The sequence below is a fragment of the Sus scrofa genome, chromosome 1 (genome assembly GCF_000003025.6).
Source record: "Sus scrofa isolate TJ Tabasco breed Duroc chromosome 1, Sscrofa11.1, whole genome shotgun sequence".
Taxonomy (NCBI): Eukaryota; Metazoa; Chordata; class Mammalia; order Artiodactyla; family Suidae; genus Sus; species Sus scrofa.
In genome coordinates this window covers 191,147,410-191,167,672 of record NC_010443.5, presented here as the reverse complement: position 1 = coordinate 191,167,672, position 20,263 = coordinate 191,147,410, and the positions used below count along the sequence as shown (strand labels likewise).

At 45.1% G+C, this 20,263-nt stretch overlaps 1 protein-coding gene across 3 annotated transcripts in view; it reads left to right on the top strand.

Annotated features, from left to right (window-relative positions):
* The window catches only part of ISG20 (interferon stimulated exonuclease gene 20), a 39,749-nt gene extending 27,929 nt beyond the window's left edge, over positions 1 to 11,820 (top strand). The window contains exons 6-7 of one of the 3 annotated variants that reach the window (XR_002335558.1): positions 4,331 to 4,573; positions 10,873 to 11,820. The gene's annotated coding sequence lies outside the window, so the exon portion shown is untranslated. Of the gene's footprint in view, positions 1 to 4,330; positions 4,658 to 8,205; positions 8,234 to 10,872 lie in introns of those variants that run through there. The other 2 variants (XR_002335557.1, XM_021062570.1) reach the window with 2 other exon arrangements.

Genomic DNA, 20,263 nt, shown 5'->3' with positions numbered 1-20,263 from the left:
TGAGGTGGTGGGGTAGGTTGGGGTGAGCGCCCTGGGAGCTTTTAAGAGAGAAATTCCGCCCCCTCCCCCCGCCCTGTAGGGCATTTCATTTTGCTTAGAGGGAGAGGAGGAAGGAAATCCAGCTAACAAGTGCCCAAGGCCAGTGCAGCCCCAGGTTTCTACTGAGGGAGGAGACAGGAGGAAGAGCAGAGAGCTGATGTTAGAGCTGATGGCCACCAGATGGCGCCAGAGCACCAGTGGAGCCACTCAGCCCCTCACTGGCAGCACCTCCAGGCTCAGAGATGGCGTAGATGATGGGTTGGTGGAACCCCCAGGACATGCTCAGAATACCTGGATTGGTTACGGTGCCTCTGAACCTCTGGTCCAAATTGTCTCACCTCACAGAGGGGACGCATAGGTGCCTTCAGCATCTGATGGGACTTCCAGCCATGTCAAGCGTCCCTGTAGCCAGACAGTCTGACAGTCCTTCTGGGGTCTGCCCTTTGATTCTCCAGAGGCAGGACTCTAGGTCCAGAAACATCTGGCTTGGCTCTTGTCCTCGCAGTTTTCAAGCTTTAGGTTTATGTAGGCTTTGGCATCTGGAAAAACGATCTGGTGGTGGTACTTTGGTGGGCGGGCTGTGCTCACCCCTGTGACCATTCTCTCGAGGGTTCTCTCCAAAGACCTTTCCTATTCCATTGGAGCTTCTTCTTTCTGACCTTGACCCCTGATGGGGGAAGCTGACCTAAAGCCAAGTCACATGAATTGAGGAGGGGGCTGATTGTTTTAAGGCAGTCTTGTGACATACAGTGTTTTGTCTTAAAATAGTGGGGTGGGTATGGAGGGGTGCATGCCCTGGGAGACCATGAGAGAAAAATGCCTCCTCTGTATGGCCTTTCACTGTGTTCAGTAAGAGAGGAGGAAGGAAGGAAGCCTGGCAACTATCCCCCTGGGGCAGGGGAGGGAGGCAAGAGAAAGGGCTGAGAGTTGTTGTTAGAACAGACGGCCGCTAGAGGGCAGCAGAGGGCGGGTAGAACACACCAGCAGCTCCCTGTACAAAGAGGCTCAGATGTGGTTGGCAGAACCGCAATGAGGTCCCAAGAGAGAAGGCGCCGGTTACAGTGTGCCTCTTAACCTTATAGCCCAAATTGCCTGACTATATGGGGACATGGGTGTGCCATCAGCATTTGATGGTGATACTTCCAGCCTGGTCTTGTAGCACAGTGGCCAGACAGTTGGAGAGCCTATCTGGGATCTTAGTGTCCTTTGTTTCTGACATGGCCAGATTCTGGACCAGGAATACCTGCCTTAAATCTTGGGCTTACAGATCTCTTGAATCAGGCTTGTGTGGGGTTTTTGGCATCTGGGAAGTAGGGATGGTTGTTGTGAATGGAGTGTGTAAAAGCAGTGGGCGGGCTGTGCTCAACTGTGAACACTTTCCTTTTGAAGTTATCCCCAAAGATCCTTCTTTTTCCATCTGAGCCTCTTCCTTCTTCCTTTGACCCTGCTGGGGGGCAGGGGGGAACCTCACCTAGAGCTAGGTCATGTGAATTAAGGGGTACTGATTGATTTCAGGTAGTGGGGTGGGGTAGGAAAGGGTGAGTGCCCTATAAGGCATGGAGAGAGAAGCTCCCCCCTCTGTAGGGAACTTGATTTCACTTCCAGGGAGGGGAGGACAAATAGGGCTGACAGGTGTCCAAGGCCAGTGCAGAACCTGGAGCTTGTGAAGGAGGCAAAAGAGGCTGAGAGTTGGTGTTACAGGGGGTGGCTTATACAGGGCTCTGGGACACAAGCACAGCCCATCTATAACACCCTGGCCACACCCCCAGGCTCATAGATGGGACTGGAGATTGTCAGAACCCCCAAGTCATGCGCAGTGATGAAGAGATAGTTCCTGGATGCCTCTGACTCTCTGGCCCAAATTGCCTCACCTCACACAGAGGGTTTATAGTTCTGAATTAAGCATCTGATTGGGTACTTCCAGCCTGGTCAGGTGGTTTAGTGGCCAGTTTGACAGTCTTTCAGGTTCTGACTGACCTTTGACATTTCAGAGGCAGGACTCTAGACCCAGAAATTCCGAGATCAAATCTTGGGCATGCAGTTTTGTAGAATCAGGCTTGAGTGGGGTTTGGCATCTGGGGAGCTGGGCTGGTGGTGTGAATGGAATGTGTTAGCTGTGTACTTTAGTGGGTGGGCTGTGTCCATTCTTGTGAACTCTGTTTTAAAGTTCCTTTTCCTTTTTCCATCTGAGCCTCTCTCTGTCTTTTGTTGTTCTTTTTGGACTTTTTAGGGCTGCCTCTTTGGCATATGTTAGTTCCCAGGCTAGGGGTTGAATTGGAGCTGCAGCTGCTGGCCTACGCCAGCCACAGCCACACCAAATCTGAGCTGTATCTGGGAACTACATCTCCGCTAACGGCAATGCTAGATCCTTAACCCACTGAGCGAGGCCAAGGATTGAGTCCGCATCCTCATGTATACTAGTCAGGTTCTTAACTTACGGAGGTACGATGGGAACTCCCCATCTGAGCTTCTTGCTCCCGACACTGACCCTGATCAAAGAAGTTGACCTAAAACTAGGTCCTGTGATTTCAGGGGGTCTGATCAATTTAAAGCCCACCATGTGACTTAAAGTGGCTTCTGCTGATTGGCCTAAAGAAATGGTGTCGGATAGGGAAGGGTGAGTGCCCTGGGAGACTTTGACAGAGAAATGCCCCCAGCCCCATAAGGCTCTGGATTGTGCTTAGAGGGAGAGGGGGAACAACATCAGGGTGTCAGCTGCTCCAGTCCAGTGCCTCCCCCAGGTGTGGGCAGGAAGGCAGGAGGGGCTCTAAGTTGTTTGAGGGGGCTGCCGCTAGAGGATGTTGCAGTGTCAGCAGAGCCCACCTGCTGCTTTCTGGAGGCTCAGAATTGGGAATGGACATGGGGTGGGCAGAATCCCAAGATTGTGCCCAGAGAAAAGGGTTTGGTACCAGATGGCCTCTGGCCCAAATTGCTTCACTTCATACAAGGGACATAGTCCTGCCTTCAGATATATGGGTGGCTTCCAGCCTGGTTGGGCGGCCCATTGGCCAGGATGTCTGGGGTCTGAGTGCCCTTTGGTTGTCTAGAGGCAGGACTGTGAACCCAGAGACACCAAGCTTAAATCCCGGAGTGTTGTTTTCTAGAATCAGGCCTCTGTGAGGTTCGGCATCTGGAAAGCTGGGCCAGTGGTCGTGGACGGAATGTGTCAAAGCAGTGGTATTTCAGTGGGTGGGTGATGCTCATCTCTGCCCTTTCTCTCAAAATTTCTCCCCAGCTGCTTTTTTTCCTTCCATCTGAACCTCATCCTCCTCTACCCAACCCCTGTTAGGGGGAAACTACCTAAACCTGGTGATAGAAATAAAGGGTAAGAGTTACTGATTTAAACATTGGTCTCAGGGATGAAGGGTGCTGATAGATTTAAAGCCTGCTCATGTGAACTAAAAAGCAGGGCAAGGGAGTTCTCTGATGGCCTAACAGGTTAAGGCTCCTGCATTCTCACTGCTGTGGCTCTGGTCACTGCTGTGTGGTGCAGGTTCGATTCTTGGTCCAGGAACTTCCGCATACTGCCTGTGTGGCAAAAAAGAAAAAAAAAAAAAAAAAAAGAGCGAGAACCTGAAATAAATGTTGCGACTCTCATTTAAAAAAAAAAAAAGGGAGTTCCCATCGTGGCACAGTGGAAATAAATCCAACTAGGAATCATGAGGTGGCGGGTTGGATCCCTGGCCTCACTCGGTGGGTTAAGGATCTGGCGTTGCTGTGAGCTGTGGTGTAGGTCATAGACACAGCTCAGATCTGGCACTGCTGTGGCTCTGGTGTAGGCTGGCAGCTACAGCTCCAATTGGACCCCTAGCCTGGGAACCTACATGTGCCACAGGTGTGGCCCTAGAAAAAACAAAAGACAATAATAATAATTAAAAAAAAAAAGGCAGCATTGCTTGAGTGATGTCTGGTGGTGTGAGTGCCCTGGCTGACTGAGAAAGTCATGCCCCTGTCTGTAGGGCATTTTATTGGGCTTCTATTAGAGCATTGGCTGAAACCGAGTAATAGCTGCTTCCATGAGCTGTCTCACAGCAGGAGGCCCTGAGAAGGAACTGGGTGCTGCCCTGAAGACTGAGGATTTGGGAGGGCCCAGTAGGAAGGAGGAGACGACCAACCTCCCAGGATCCTTGGTGCTGGAATCCATCTTGGCTGAGAAGTACGCAAGCGCCACCGAAAATAACCCCCATTCCCGTACAACTAGAGATTCTGAGCCACGTGGCAGAGCAGTTCTCCTGGGTTCCTTCCACCAAGGGGCCCTTTCCCAATAAAGTCTCTTGCTCTGTTGGCACAGGTATCTCCTGGGACAATTCATTTCCAAGTGTTAGACAAGAGCCCACACTCGGGCCCTGGAATGGGTCCCCCTTCCTGTAACAGCTGGTGGCTCTGGTGAGGCACCTTCTTCACTACAACTGACATCCTGATCACTCGGGGACCAGCTTGCCCACCCACGGGCCAGACCCAGTGGCCACTACCAGGACGCTTTTGTCTCTGGTCTCCTCCTGATGTAGACGACTGGCCAGAGTGCTCTGACCAGGTAAGGGACAAGAAGCATTGTTGACCTTGTCCTCTTTCCTCTCCCTTTTCTCTTTCCAAGCCCTACCTATCTTACCCTCCCCCACCCCTTTTTTTCCTTTTTTGGCCTCCCCATAGCATATGGGGCTCCTGGGCCAGGGATCAGATTTGAACTGCATCTGCAACCTAAGCTACAGCTGTGGCAACGCTAGATCCTTAGCCCACTGGGCCAGACCAGAGGTTGAACCTGCATCCTAGGGCTGCAGAGATGCTGCCGATCCCATTGCGATATGGTGGGAACTCCATCCTGTGGAAAGTAACATGTCTTTTCTATCAAAGGAAATCTTGTTTACTCCATTTTGCTCTGGTTTCGGCTCAGATGCCTTCCTTCAACTCCCTCCTCCTCACTCTTCTCCCAGCAACAGTTTGTTTCAATTAGCCAACCGAGAAGAGTATGTGCCCTAACCTGACCAATGGGAAGGGGACAGGTATACCACCTGCATTAGGTGTAAATAGGGAGGGTCTCCCTCTTGCATGTACGTGCTTTTTGAGTAGCCGTGCCCCTTCTGCAGAAGTAAAGAGCCTTGTCAAGATCTCCCTGTGTTCGTGTGTCTCACTTTCCAACACTGATGATCATTTTAATTCTCCAGTGATCCTCCTTTCTTTCTTCTAGATGCACGAGCCTGGGGGGATGGCCTCAGTTTTCTGAGGGCTGTAAGGCTATCACCTCTGGTAGCAGAGAACTCGGATTCTGAATTCTCTATTGTGTTTCTGGTTGGGCCGAGTTCCTGCCCCCCTTTCTGAAGCCCAGGGAAAAGTCCTGTAACTCCTGGCCATCTGCAGGTGGTGGGAGATGTCCATCAGGCCACCCCTTTTTTCCCTCCTCTCCTCTAGGTTTGGCCTCTTTTCTTTCTTTCTTTCTTTTTTTTTTTTTTTTTTTTTTTGGTCAAAAAGATCTGTCATATATTTTATTTATTTTTTAATTTAAATTTTTAAAAAAAGTTATTTCCCCAATACGGGAGTTCCCATCGTGGCTCAGTGGTTAATGAATCTGACTAGGAACCATGAGATTGCAGGTTCAATCCCTGACCTTGCTCAGTGGGTTAAGGATCCAGCATTGCCCTGAGCTGTGGTGTAGGTTGCAGACTCCTGCATTGCTGTGGCTCTGGTGTAGGCCTGCGGCTACAGCTCTGATTCGACCCCTAGCCTGGGAACCTCTATATGCCATGGGAGTGGCCCAAGAAAATGGCAAAAAGACAACAACAACAACAACAACAAGAAAGTTATTTCCCCAATACAGTTTTTTTTTTTTTTTTTTTACTGTACAGCAAGGTGACCCAGTTACACATACATGTATAGATTCTTTTTTCTCACATTATCATGCTCCATCATAAGTGACTAGACAAAGTTCCCAGTGCTATACAGCAGGAGCTCATTGCTTATCCATTGCAAAGGCGATAGTTTGCATCTATTAACCCCAAGGTTCCAATCCACCCTCAATCTGGCCTCTTTTCCTCCCTTTGAAACCTTTGAAAACCCAAGATAGTTCACTTACTCTTTGTTAGTACTGAAACTGAGCAAGGCCATGTGGGACTCCTAGGAACAAGCCTTTCGGTGTCCCCAATTTCTTGTTTTTAGGGAATAAGCTTCAGCCTCCAAGACCTTTCCTGAGTTCCACAGGGCAGGTTCAAGCAGTTGCTAATCAGGGAAGGGAGGGGATGCGGAGACGGCGGAGACCAGGGAGGAGCCCTCAAGAAACAATAGTGCAGCCTCAGGCAGGATCCTGGTTCCTTTTGAAGGAATATACATAACAATATCTTCAAGCTTTTCTGCTGAGCTAAAACCCCCAGCAAAGGACAACCAGAGAGGAGGACCACCAAAATCAGTCCTGGGGCCACTAAACAGCAGCTTTGAATAAGAATGAAAGCTTGCCTCTACTCCATCCTTATCTGTGGCCCTATTTTCTACCCCCCACACTATAAAACCACCTCCTATTCTCTCCCCAAGGCCAGCACAGTCTTCAGGGCGGTAGCGCTGTGACCTTCTTTGCCTGGCAAAACAATAAAGCTAATTTTCTTATGCTTCACCCCAAACTCTGTCTCTGTGTGCCTTTGAGTAGCCATACCCTGCTGCAGAAGTAAAGAGCACTGGCTGATTTTCGGCAACTGTACTCTGATCTGAAGTTCCGTGTCTCTGCAGTTTAATGAGAGACTGCAATATTGTATTTAAGGAGTGTCTGACTAGGACAGCCTTTCCTGTGTGTTTTGCACCTTAGGTTCTGTGTTGTCTTTGAGATGACAGTTCTGCCTTGTGAAATGGGAAATTGTAGTTCTGTTCCCCTGTGTTGCCCTCTTGGATGAATTCTGCCTGACAGGGTAGATTTTAGTTATGAGCCTAAGACTGAGAAAAAGATGCTTTAACACTGTAGGGCCACAATATTTTTAGACTCCAGAGAAAACTGGTTTAGGTGAAACTCTTGAAAATTCCCAAACTGCTTCTTTTTGCATATACAGTAAGAAAAAGCAAGCTTGATAAAACGTCTTTTCAGAATCCTGACCTTGAGGGAACAAATCCTTTAAGAGAACTTGCTTTTCTCACCCTGTGCCTTGAGACCTGGGCTCTCAGGATTGCTTGTCTAGGTCACCTCTAATTCCTGGGACTGAAGGGAGGGGGGGAAAAAAAAAAAAAAAGACTTTTATAAACAAGTGAGTTCTATATTGTAATACCTGATTCGTGACTATGTTTAGAAAATGAAGCTTTGAGATTTCTGGTTGTGTGTGTCTATGTATCTGTGTGCATTAGGTATATGTCCTTACTTTTGGATGGTATTATCCAAATTAATTTGTCAATGGGCTCTACTTAACTGACTTAAAAATTAAGTGCTTATATATATTCTCAAATGTTGAAGGTAACTGGACAGAATTAATTTTAGGTTCATGTGAACTGGGAAATATTCAGTGTTAATATCTGTTTTTTTTTTTTGTCTCTCTGTCTTTTTAGGGCCACACCTGAGACATAAAGGAGGTTCCCAGGCTAGGGGTACAATCGGAGCTGTAGCCCCCAGCCTACACCAGAGCCACAGCCCGCGGGATCCGAGCCGAGTCTGAGATCTATACCACAGCTCATGGCAATGCCGGATCCTTAACCCACTGAGTGAGGCCAGGGATCAAAACCGCATCCTCACAGAGACTACATCAGGTCCTCAACCTGCTGAGTCACAATGGGAATTCAATGCATAAATCTTTTATAAGTAAATTAAATGTAAATAAGCTTTTGGGTGAACTCTTTATGACTAATTAAAACATAATAATAAGTCTACTTGGAGATGTTCTTGGTAGAACAGCAAAATAAGGATCTGGCATTCAGAGTTCTCATTGTGCCTCAGCATGTTAAGAACCTGACATAATGAATATGAGGGTGCAGTTTGATCCCTGACCTCGCTTATGGTACAACAATCTGGTGTTGCTGTGGTTGTGGTGTAACCCAATAGCTGCAGCTTCTATTCAACCCCTAGCCTGGGAACTTCCCAAAGGTATGGCCTGAAAGAAAAAAAAAAAAAAAAGGAAAATTCTACTTGAGGGTGACTTCTGCAGATCATTTTATTTTATTTTATTTTATTTTATTTTATTTTATTTTATTTTTTGGCCTTTTTAGGGCTGCACCTGTGGCATATGGAATTGTAATGCCAGATCTGAGCCTCGTCTCTGACCTACACCGTGGACCACAAACACTGGATCCTTAACCCACTGAGCGAGGCCATGGATCGAAATTGCAACCTCATGTTTCCAAGTCGGATTTGTTTCCACTGCGCCACTACGGGAACTCCGAGTTGTGTTAAAGTAAGTTAAATGATGGATGCTTAATGAATATCTAGATCAATTAAGATAGGATAATATACTGAAACTAGTTACTAAACATTGGCTTCATTTTACAGAAACTAAAGGTATTTAAAACTATGAATATGTTTGCCATGCTGAGATATTTTCAATAAGAATATACTTTCTTCTTTTTTTTTTAAAAAAGAAATGATTGATATTTATGTTTACCTAACTACAGAGTGCTGATACAGAAGACAGTTCATGGTTGCTTAAAGAAAGTAGGATGTGTGTTTTTAGTAAAGAAAGTATGAGGAATGGAATTGCATTTTATTAAGGAAAAGGAAATAAATCTGTCTCACAGCTTGTTTTGGATAGAAAAAACAAGGGACAGGCTAATACGGATGCTAAGAGTGATGGAAGGGCTGTGCGAGGTGGACACTGAGAAATGAGTTTTGTACATGGTTGGGACTAAATTTAGGTTATGTTGATTTTAAAAGTAAGCTGGTGCAAAACTTGACTTCGAATTTTCGCTCTGTCAAGAGAATAAAATGCTCTTGGAGTGCTGCTTTTGATAACAGATTGTGTGAAGTTCCTCACCTTTAAGTGATCTGTATTTGCTTATGAGATCTCTTGTAACTGCTTAAGGAAAAAGTATTATCCACAGTGACCTATGATCTTATTTGTCCAAGTGTTTTGAAACCTTTAGACTTCCCAAATAGCACATTTTAATTAATTATGGCTCAGTCGGTCCAGAACCTGCCTAATAGCCGTGAGGATGTGGGTTTTAACCCTGGCCTTGCTCAGTGAGTTAAGGATCTGGCTTTGTCACAAGCTGTGGTGTAGGCCACAGATGCTGGTTGGATCTGACGTCACTGTGACTGGTGTAAGCCGGCAGCTGTAGCTCCAAGTCAACCCTAGTCTGGAAACTTCCATATGCTGCAGTTGTAGCCCTAAAAAGACCAAAAAAAAAAAAAAAAAAAAAAAAAAAATTAACTAGGATTATTTAGTTTGTTAAATTACATGGAGAGCATTATTACAAGAGGAATAAACCTACTCAGACTGTAATCTGAGTTGGCTTATTCCTCTTGTAAAAATGCTTAGATTATACTATAAGTTGAAGTGTGATTTTAAATTTTCTCATTTATGCAGTTACTGGTCTTTGATGCTATGGCAAAACAGACTCATCAAGAAGAGTCACGGGGTGGGGAGGGTTCCCTTAGTGGCACAGGAGGTTAACCCAGCATAGTGTCTGTGAGGATGCAGTTTCAGTCGTTGACCTTGCTCAGTGGTTAAGGATCTAGCATTGCTATGGCTGTAATGTAGGCAAAAAGCTGAAGCTCCAGTTCAATGCATAGCAGACTTGCAAAAGGAAAAGATACACCCTTAAAAAAAAAGGAAGAAAAATCATAGGAACTTTATGGAAACTGTCACAATAGTTTTCATATCAAGATGATGATTATGGGAGGATTCCAGCACATAATGACTTAAAACAAGAAGTTTTCCTGCTCACAGGAACATATATAAGGTTTCCAGAGGTTTTATTCTCTCACAGGAGGATTGACACCTGAGATCTGGTATGGGGTGGTGTCTGGTGCAGTAGGTGTCCTGGCTGATTTGTGGTGGTCCTACTCCAAACAGTCCTGCATTTCAGTTCCCTGAGAGCAAAAGGAAGAGGGCAATCACACTGACAAGTGGCCCAGGCCAGGGCAGACCAGGCTCCTACTGCAGAAGGCAGAGCTTTGAAGGGCTGAGAGTTGCTGTTGGAGCACAGACAGCACCAGAGAGCCAGCATAGCCCCTCTGCAACTCCCTGGCCACCTCTGGAGGTTCCAAAGGGCGATGGAGGTGGATGGATGGAACCTCAAGGAGGTGCCCAGACCCTTGTGTATGTATTTATGGTGCCTGTGAACCCATGGCCCAATTTGCCTCAACTCAGGGGACATGGTTCTGCCCTCACATGAATAATTCAGTGCTTATCTGTAGGGGTGGAAAGGTGATTTGAGAGTATGACAGTTTGGGCTCTGAGTGTCCTTTGCTGATTTGTAGGCAGAAATCTTATTCCAGAGATACCTGGCTTAAAATTTGGACCTGTAGGGTTTTTTTTTTTGTTTTTGTTTTTTTGTTTTTTCTTTTCAGGGCCACACCTGAGGCATATGGAGATTCCCAGGCTAGGGGTCCAATCAGATCTGTAGCCGCCAGCCTACACGACAGCCACAGCCACGCCAGATCAGAGCCGTGCCTGCAACGCACACCAAAGCTCATAGCTACACTGGATCCTTAACCCACTGAGTGAGGCCAGGGATCGAACCTGCATCCTCATGGATACTAGTCAGATTCTTTCCACAGAGCTAAAATGGGAATTCCGCCTTGCTGTTTTTAGAATCAGGATGATGACTGGTAGTTTGGCTTTTGAAAAGCTGTTCTTCTGGTGGTGAATGCAATGCGTTACTGAGGTATCATTTTTGGGGGTGTGCTATGTTCATTGCTGGGTTCTTTATCTTCAGATATGTCCACACCCTCCTCCTTCCCTCTCCACCTGATCATCTCCACTCTCTGGGGGACACCAATCCACAGGAACAGAGCTAGAATCAGGTAAAGTAAATAACAGTTGGCTTGTGCACCATTTCAAGCTGAGTCCCAAGGATGAAGCCTGCTGATCCAATGTCTGGTCTTGTGACTAAAGATGCAGGGTGTCTGAAGTGAAAAAGTGGGGTTGTTTTGGGTGGGGTGAGGGCCCTCACCAACTTTGAGGTCCCCGTACCCCACCTGACCTGCCTTCCCATTTGCTGAGAGCGAGAGGAGGAAGGCAATCACGCAGGCAAGTGGCCCAGGCCAGTGCAGACCAGGCTTCTGCTGTGGGAGGCAGAGGAAGGGCTGACAGTTGCTGTTGGAGCCCATGTCCGCCAGATGGCGTGAGAGCGCCAGCACAGCCCCTTTGCAGCTCCCTGGCTGCCTCTGCAAGCCCAGGGAAATGGTGGGAGATGGAATGTGGGAAGTCAAGGGGGTTCCCAGGAACTTGCATTTGGGTCCTTGGGGCCCATTACCTGTGGCCCAATGTGCTTTAGGGAAAGGACAAGGTTCTACCATCACAGCTATTGTTCAAACTCTGCATGATCATAAGACCCATTGGCCAGAGATTTTTGTTAGGCTGTCTAGGGCCTGAGTGCCCTTTGCTTGTTTGGAGGAACAGCAGGGGCCCAGAAATGCCTGGCTTGAATCTTGGGCATGCAGTGTTTGTTCAGTTTTTTTTTTTTTTTTTTTTTTTCTCATTTTTGTCTGCCATGTGGCTATGGAGTTTCCAGGACAGAAATCATTTCTGAGCTGCAGCTGGGCCCTAAGCCATAGCTGGGCCAATCCAGTATCCTTATCCCACTGTGCCAGACCCAGGATGGAACCTGCATCCCTCCCACAGCTCCCATGATACTGCCAATGCCATTGTATCACAGTGGGAAGTGCATTGGTTGTGGGGTTTTTTTGGTAAATATTTAGATATTTGCTATTTTCTTTTTCTTTTTTATTTTATTTTTTTTTTTGTATTTTCCCACTGTACAGCAAGGGGGTCAGGTTATCCTTACATGTATACATTGCAGTTACAGTTTTTCCCCCACCCTTTCTTCTGTTGCAACATGAGTATCTAGACATAGTTCTCAATGCTATTCAGCAGGATCTCCTTGTAAATCTATTCTAGGTTGTGTCTGATAAGCCCAAGCTCCTGATCCCTCCCACTCCCTCCCCCTCCCATCAGGCAACCACAAGTCTCTTCTCCAAGTCCATGATTTTCTTTTCTGAGGAGATGTTCATTTGTGCTGGATATTAGATTCCAGTTATAAGTGATATCATATGGTATTTGCCTTTGTCTTTCTGGCTCATTTCACTCAGTATGAGATTATCTAGTTCCATCCATGTTGCTGCAAATGGTATTATGTCATTCTTTTTTATGGCTGAGTAGTATTCCATTGTGTATATATACCACATCTTCTGAATCCAATCATCTGTGGATGGACATTTGGGTTGTTTCCATGTCCTGGCTATTGTGAATAGTGCTGCAATGAACATGCGGGTGCATGTGTCTCTTTTAAGTAGAGTTTTGTCCGGATAGATGCCCAAGAGTGGGATTGCAGGGTCATATGGAAGTTCTATGTATAGATTTCTAAGGTATCTCCAAACTGTTCTCCATAGTGGCTGTACCAGTTGACATTCCCACCAACAGTGCAGGAGGGTTCCCTTTTCTCCATAGCCCCTCCAGCACTTGTTATTTGTGGATTTATTAATGATGGCCATTCTGACTGGTGTGAGGTGGTATCTCATGGTAGTTTTGATTTGCATTTCTCTTATAATCAGCGATGTTGAGCATTTTTTCATGTGTTTGTTGGCCATCTATATATCTTCTTTGGAGAAATGTCTATTCAGGTCTTTTGCCCATTTTTCCATTGATTGATTGGTTTTTTTGCTGTTGAGATGTATAAGTTGCTTATATATTCTAGAGATTAAGCCCTTGTCAGTTGCATCATTTGAAACTATTTTCTCCCATTCTGTAAGTTGTCTTTTTGTTTTCTTTTGGGTTTCCTTTGCTGGTGCCAAAGCTTTTCAGTTTGATGAGGTCCCATGGGTTTATTTTTGCTCTAGTTTCTATTGCTTTGGGAGACTGACCTGAGAAAATATTCATAATGTTGATGTCAGAGAGTGTTTTGCCTATCTTCTCTTCTAGGAGTTTGATGGTGTCCTGTCGTATATTTAAGTCTTTCAGCCATTTGGAGTTTATTTTTGTGCATGGTGTGAGGGTGTGTTCTAGTTTCATTGCTTTGCATGCAGCTGTCCAGGTTTCCCAGCAATGCTTGCTGAATAGACTTTCCTTTTTCCCATTTTATGTTCTTGCCTCCCTTGTCAAAGATTAATTGACCATAGGTGTCAGGGTTTATTTCCGGATTCTCTATTCTGTTCCATTGGTCTGTCTGTCTGTTTTGATACCAGTACCACACTGTTTTGATGACTGTGGCTTTGTAGTATTTCTTGAAGTCTGGGAGAGTGATGCCTCCTGCTTGGTTTTTGTTTCTCAGGATTGCTTTGGCGATTCTGGGTCTTTTGTGGTTCCATATAAATGTTTGGATTGTTTGTTCTAGTTCTGTGAAAAATGTCATGGGTAATTTGATAGGGGTTGCATTGAATCTGTAGATTGCTGTGGGTAGTATGGCCATTTTCACAATATTGATTTTTCCAATCCAGGAACATGGAATATCTTTCCATTTCTTTCCATCTTCTTTGATTTCTTTGATTAAAGTTTTATAGTTCTCGGCATATAGGTCCTTTACCTCTTTGGTCAGGTGTATTCCGAGGTATTTGATTTTGTGAGGTACAATTTTAAAAAGTATCGTATTTTTGTATTCCTTTTCTAATGTTTCATTGCTGGTATACAGAAATGCAACTTTCTTTTTTTTTTTTTTTTTTTTTGTCTTTTTGTCTTTTGTTGTTGTTGTTGTTGTTGCTATTTCATGGGCCGCTCCTGCGGCATATGGAGGTTCCCAGGCTATGGGTTGAATCAGAGCTGTAGCCACCGGCCTGCGCCAGAGCCACAGCAACACGGGATCCGAGCCGTGTCTGCAACCTACACCACAGCTCACAGCAACGCCGGATCGTTAACCCACTGAGCAAGGGCAGGGACTGAACCCGCAACCTCATGGTTCCTAGTCGGATTCGTGAACCACTGCGCCACGACGGGAACTCCGCAACTGACTTCTGAATGTTAATCTTATATCCTGCTACTTTGCTGAACTTATTAATCAGTTCAAGGAGTTTTGGGGTTGAGTCCTTAGGGTTTTCTAGGTATAGTATCATGTCATCTGTATACAGTGACAGTAGTTTTATCTCTTCTCTTCCTATGTGGATGACTTTTATTTCTTTTGTTTGTCTAATTGCTGTGGCTAGGACTTCCAAAACTATGTTGAAGAGCAGTGGTGAGAGTGGGCATCCCTGTCTTGTTCCAGATTTGAGTGAGAAGGCTTTCAGTTTTTCCCCATTGAGGATTATATTTGCTGTGGGTTTCTCATAAATGGCTTTGATTATATTCAGGAATGTTCCCTCTATACCCACTTTGGCGAGGGTCTTGATCATGAATGGATGTTGGACTTTGTCAAATGCTTTTTCTGCGTCTATTGAGATGATCGTATGATTTTTGACTTTTTTTTTGTTAATGTGGTGTATGATGCTGATTGATTTGCGTATGTTGAACCATCCTTGTGAACCTGGGATGAACCCAACCTGGTCATGGTGTATAATTTTTTTGATATGTTGTTGGATTCGGTTGGCTAAGATTTTGTTGAGAATTTTTGCATCTATATTCATCCATGAAATTGGGCGATAGTTTTCTTTTTTGGTGGTATCTCTGCCTGGTTTTGGAATGAGGGTGATGGTGGCCTCATAGAATGTCTTTGGAGTATTCCTTCTTCTTCAACCTTTTGAAAGAGTTTAAGGAAGATGGGCACCAATTCCTCTTTATATGTTTGATAGAATTCACCTGTGAAGCCATCTGGTCCTGGACTTTTATTTGTAGGGAGTGATTTTATGACCTCTTCAATTTCATTTCTAGTGATGGGTCTGTTCAGTTGGTCTGTTTCTGCTTGACTCAGTTTTGGCAGGCTGTAAGATTCTAGAAAATTGTCCATTTCTTCCAGATTGTCAAACTTGTTGCCATATAGTTGTTCATAGTATTCTCTTATGGTTTTTTTGTATTTCTGCTGTATCCGTTGTGATTTCTCCTTTTTCATTTATAATTTTGGTGATTTGGGTTCTTTCTCTCCTCTTTTTAGTGAGTCTGGCCAGGGGTTTATCAATTTGGTTCACCTTTTCAAAGAACCAGCTCTTGGTTTTATTAATTTTCTCTATTGTTTTTTGAGTCTCTATTTTATGGATTTCTTCTTTGATCTTTATAATTTCCTTCCTTCTGCTGACTTTAGGACTTTTTTGTTCTTCTTTTTCTAATTCGTTTAGGTGGAGGGTTAAGTTGTCAATTTGGGATCTTTCTTCTTTTTTGAGAAAGGCCTGGATTGCTATAAATTTCCCTCTGAGCACTGCTTTCGCAGCATCCCATAGATTTTGAGAGGTTGTGTCTTCATTATCATTTGTTTCCAGGTAGTTTTTAATTTCCTTCTTGATTTCCTCATTGACCCATTGGTTTTTTAGTAGCATGTTGTTTAGTCTCCATGGAGTAGGTTTTTTCTCTTTGCTTTTCCCATGGTTGATTTCTAATTTCATGGCATTGTGGTCAGAGAAGATACTTGAGATAATTTCTACGCTCCTAAATTTATTGAGATTTGCTTTGTGTCCCAAAATGTGGTCGATTCTTGAGAATGTTCCATGAGCATTTGAGAAGAATGTGTATTCTGCTTTTTTTGGATGTAGTGTCCTGAAGATATCAATTAAGTCTACCTTTTCTATTGTTTCCTTTAGGATCTCTGTTGCTTTATTGGTTTTCTGTCTAGAGGATCTGTCCATTGATGTGAGGGGGGTATTTAGGTCTCCTACTATGATTGTATTCTCATCACTATCTCCCTTTATGTCTGTTAATATTTGTTGTATGTATCTGGGTGCTCCTATGTTTGGGGCATATATGTTGATGATAGTAACATCCTCTCCTTGGATGGATCCCTTAATCATTAAATAGTGTCCTTCTTTGTCTTTCTTTATGTCTTTTGTTTTAAAGTCTATTTTGTCTGATATGAGCGTTGCGACTCCTGCTTTTCTGTCATGTCTATTGGCGTGAAATATTTTTCCCCACCCTTTCACTTTCAATCTATATGTATCTTTTGTCCTAAGGTGAGTTTCTTGTAGGCAGCATATTGAAGGTTTTTGCCTTTTTATCCACTCAGCCACTCTGTGTCTTTTGATTGGGGCATTCAGTCCATTGGATGGTCTCCTGTTATTATCTGCTTGAGTGTATTTTTTTTTTTTTTTTTTTTTTTTTTTTGCAAATGTAATATTTGGCTTTGGCTTGTGGTTGCCCTGTTTAAGTATGCTAACCCCTTCCCATAATTGTGTGTTTTAGCCTGATGGTCCTGTATGTTCAAACACTTCATTACTATATTAAAATTAAGAAGAGAGACATACATACAAACAAAAAGGGTTATTTACATCCTAACATCCCTTGCCCACATTTTATGGTTTTGATGACTCTTTTTTATTTTTTTATTTTTTATTTTATTTGAAGCATGTTCATGATTAAATCTGTATGCTGGCTTATTTGAGTGACTGCTCTCTGATTGCGGTTTCCTCAGTCCTAGTTCTTCCTCTTCTTCTTTTTTTTTCTTTTTTTCTTTTCTTTTTTCTTCCCTTTCCTTCCTTTCTTTTTGGATTAGAGAAGCCCTTTCAATATTTCCTTTAACCTGGGTTTTGTGTTGCTGTATTCTTTAAGATTTTGTTTGTTGCTTTAAGTTTTTGTTTGTTGGGAAAATTTTTTATTTCCCCTTCTATTTTATATGATATTCTTGCTGGATAGAGTATTCTAGGTTGCATATTTTTTCCTTTGAGCACTTTAAATATCTCTTGCCATTCCCTCCTGGCCTGTAGTGTTTCTGTAGAGAAATCAGCTGATAATCTTATGGGGGTTCCCTTGTAGGTAACATTCTGCTTTTCTCTTGCTGCCTGTAGGATCCTCTCTTTATCACTAACTTTTGCAATTTTTATTATGATGAGTCTTGGTGTGGGTCTGTTTGGGTTCAGTTTGTTTGGGGCCCTCTGTGCTTCTTGTATCTTGAATCCAGTATCCTTTAGATTTGGGAAGTTTCCATCGATAATTTCTTCAAATATATTTTCCATTCCCTTATCTTTTTCTACTCCTTCTGGAATTCCTATTATGCGTAAATTGGCCCGCTTTATATTATCCCATAGGTCTCTTATATTGCTTTCCAGTTTTTTGATTCGGTTTTCTGTCTGTTGACCGGATTGAGTGATTTCCATTATTCTATCTTCCATATCACTGATTCGTTCTTCTGCATTATTCATTCTGGTTTTTACTGCCCCTAGTTCAGTTTGCATCTCTGCAAATGAATGTTCTAGTTTTTCTTGGCACCTCCTTATATTTTCTAGTTCCTTCCTGAGGGTATCTGCATTACTGTTCATATCTTCTCTTAATTCCTTCAGTATTTTCACTATTTCTCTTTTGAACTCCAGGTCTGTCTGACTGCAGAGATCTGTTTCATTGTTGACTGTTTTAGGTGAGTTCTCCTGTTGGTTTGACTGGGGTTGGTTTCTCAGCTTCTTCATCTTGCTTGTTTTCTTTCTCCTGAGGGAGTTGTGCTCTCCGTGATCGGGCAGTGTTTGCCTTGTCACTGCCGTGGAATATTTCCTGAGGGCTGGCGTTGTTGGTCAATCTTTTTTGAGGCAGTGTGGCTTTTCTGGAGTGTTGATGGGGCTAACAGTGTTTCTGTGAAGCAAAGGAGGACTTCCTGAGGGCAGACAGGACTGGGAGGTCCACCCCACGATGGTAGCAGATTTCACTTGGTCATGCAGAGCTTGCTCTGGTGTTTTTAGGCTGTGGGGTTCTTGCAGGGGGTTGGTGGTGTTGGGCAGCTGCTCTTCAGGGGTGCATCATCCCCTGGGGGCTGGAGCAGCTATCTGGGTCACTGAGAACCTACGAGGCTCTTCCCTAGGGCAGCCCAACTCAGAAGGACAGCCTGAGAATGTAGGCGGATCTTTTCACAGTCTGGCTGAGCTTGTTGCAGCTTTTCTGGGCTGCAGGGGCTCTTCCAGGGGGCTGGTGGTGCTGAGCAGTTATTTCATGGGAGTGGGGCACCCCCTCGGGGCTTGGGTGGGTAGCAGGGCCGTTAGAGACCCAAGAGGCTCCTCCCCAGGGCAGCCCGACTCAGAAAAACCGTCTGAGATCTTTTCCTGACTCAGCCAGGCTTGTTGCAGCTTTTCTGGGCTGCAGGGGGTCCTGCCTGGAGCTGGCAGTCCTATGCAGCTGGTCCACTAGAGCATCCCCTCGGGGCTTGGGCGGGTAGCAGGGCCGTTGGAAACCTAAGAGGCTCCTCCCCGGGGCAACCTGACTCAGAAAAACCGTGGGAGAATTAGGCTGATCTATTCACAGCCTGGCTAAGCTTGTTCTAGCTTTTCTGGGCTGCAGGCCTTTTCTCAGGGGCTGGTGGTGTTTGGTGCTGCTCTGTGGAAGTGTAGCCCCCTCCAAAGGGCAAGCAGGCCTGTGCAGGGACAGCCCCTGCGGTGGTAGGCTTCAGGTAATTGTTGAGGCCAGCCCTCCTGGATGGCAGGCAGTCCCAGGTCCATGAGAGCGTAGGGCGTGGCGGGGGTGGGGGGAGGGAATGCACTGGGAAGAACAGCTTTCTGCTAGCTAGCGGGCCTGTAAGCTTGCTGTGGCATGGGGGGTATTCTATGGGGACCCATCCCTTCTTCTCTCCCCTCCCCAGCACGGGCGCAGACCAGGCTCTTCTCCCAAGTTCCCTCTGATGCGGCTTTCCACTTCCCCGCTCCTAGAGTATTGTTCCCTTCCTCTGTGACAGCTTTGTTTTCTAGTCTCCCAGGCAGTCTCTGCCCCATCAAATGGTTTCTAGACCTCCCAAGCAGTTTCCGCTCTGCCCCGCCCCCCTAGCCCGGGGACTAATCTCTGGAGCCGAGGTCTCAGTGCCCCCCCCCCCCAGGCTTCCCCTGGCTCCCTCTCGGGGACTAACCTTCGGAGGCGAGGTCTCGGTTCCCAGCCCCCACCCAGTCGTCCCCCGGCCCTTTCCCGGGGACTGACCTCTGGAGCCGAGGATTCGGTGCCCAGCCCCCACCCAGGCGTCTCAATTTTTGGTGACTGTGCCCGTAGTTCAGATGGTCCGTTGGGTTCTTGATCGGCTTTTCCGTACTCCAACTTATTGCTACACTCTTCTCTGCATCTGGAGATTGCTCCGGTTTGTTTGATCTTTCCCCCGGTAGGTGACTTTCCAGGGTGCAGGATCCCTTTCTCCTCCGCAGTTCCCTTTCGGGAGCGTCCGTCCCGCTCGGATTCACCTTCTCTCACTCTCCTCTTTTCTCCCGTTCTGCCCAATAATGTCACGAACTTCTTGCCGTTGTTGGAGTTTAGGTTCCTCTGCCAGCGATTGGTTGCTGTTCTGTGCGAGTCATTTATTCTGTAGATGTGCTTTTTTTGTTGTGTTTGTGGGAGAGGGCGAGCGTGTCCCCCTACTCCTCTGCCATCTTGTCCTCTCTCCTGCTATTTTCTTTTTGTTTATAATTTTTATTTTTCCATTACAGCTGGTTTACAGTATTCTGTCAATTTTCTACTGTATAGCAAGGTACCTAGTCACACATATATGTGTGTATTCCTTTTTCTCACATTATCATGCTCCATCATAAGTGACTAGATAGAGTTCCCAGTGCTACACAGCAGGATCTCATTGCTTATCCATTCCAAAGGCAATAGTTTTCATCTATTAACCTCAGATTCCCAGTCCATCCCACTCCCTCCCCCTCCCCTTTGGCAATCACAAGTCTGTTCTCCATGTCCATGATTTTCTTTTCTGTGGAAATGTTCATTTGTGGCATATATTAGATTCCAGATATGTGATATCATATGATATTTCTCTTTCTGACTTACTTCACTTAGTATGAGAGTCTCTAGCTCCATCCATGTTGCTGCAAATGGCATTATTTTGTTCTTTTTTGTGGTTGAGTAGTATTCCATTGTGTATATGTACTACATCTTAATCCATTCATCTGTTGATGGACATTTAGGTTGTTTCCATGTCTTGGCTATTGTGAATAGTGCTACAATGAACATACAGGTGCATGTGTCTTTTTCAAGCAAAGTTTTGTCCAGATATATGCCCAAGAGTGGGATTGCTAGATCATATGGTAGTTCTATGTATAGTTTTCTAAGTTACCTCCATGGGCATGCATTTGTATTGGAAT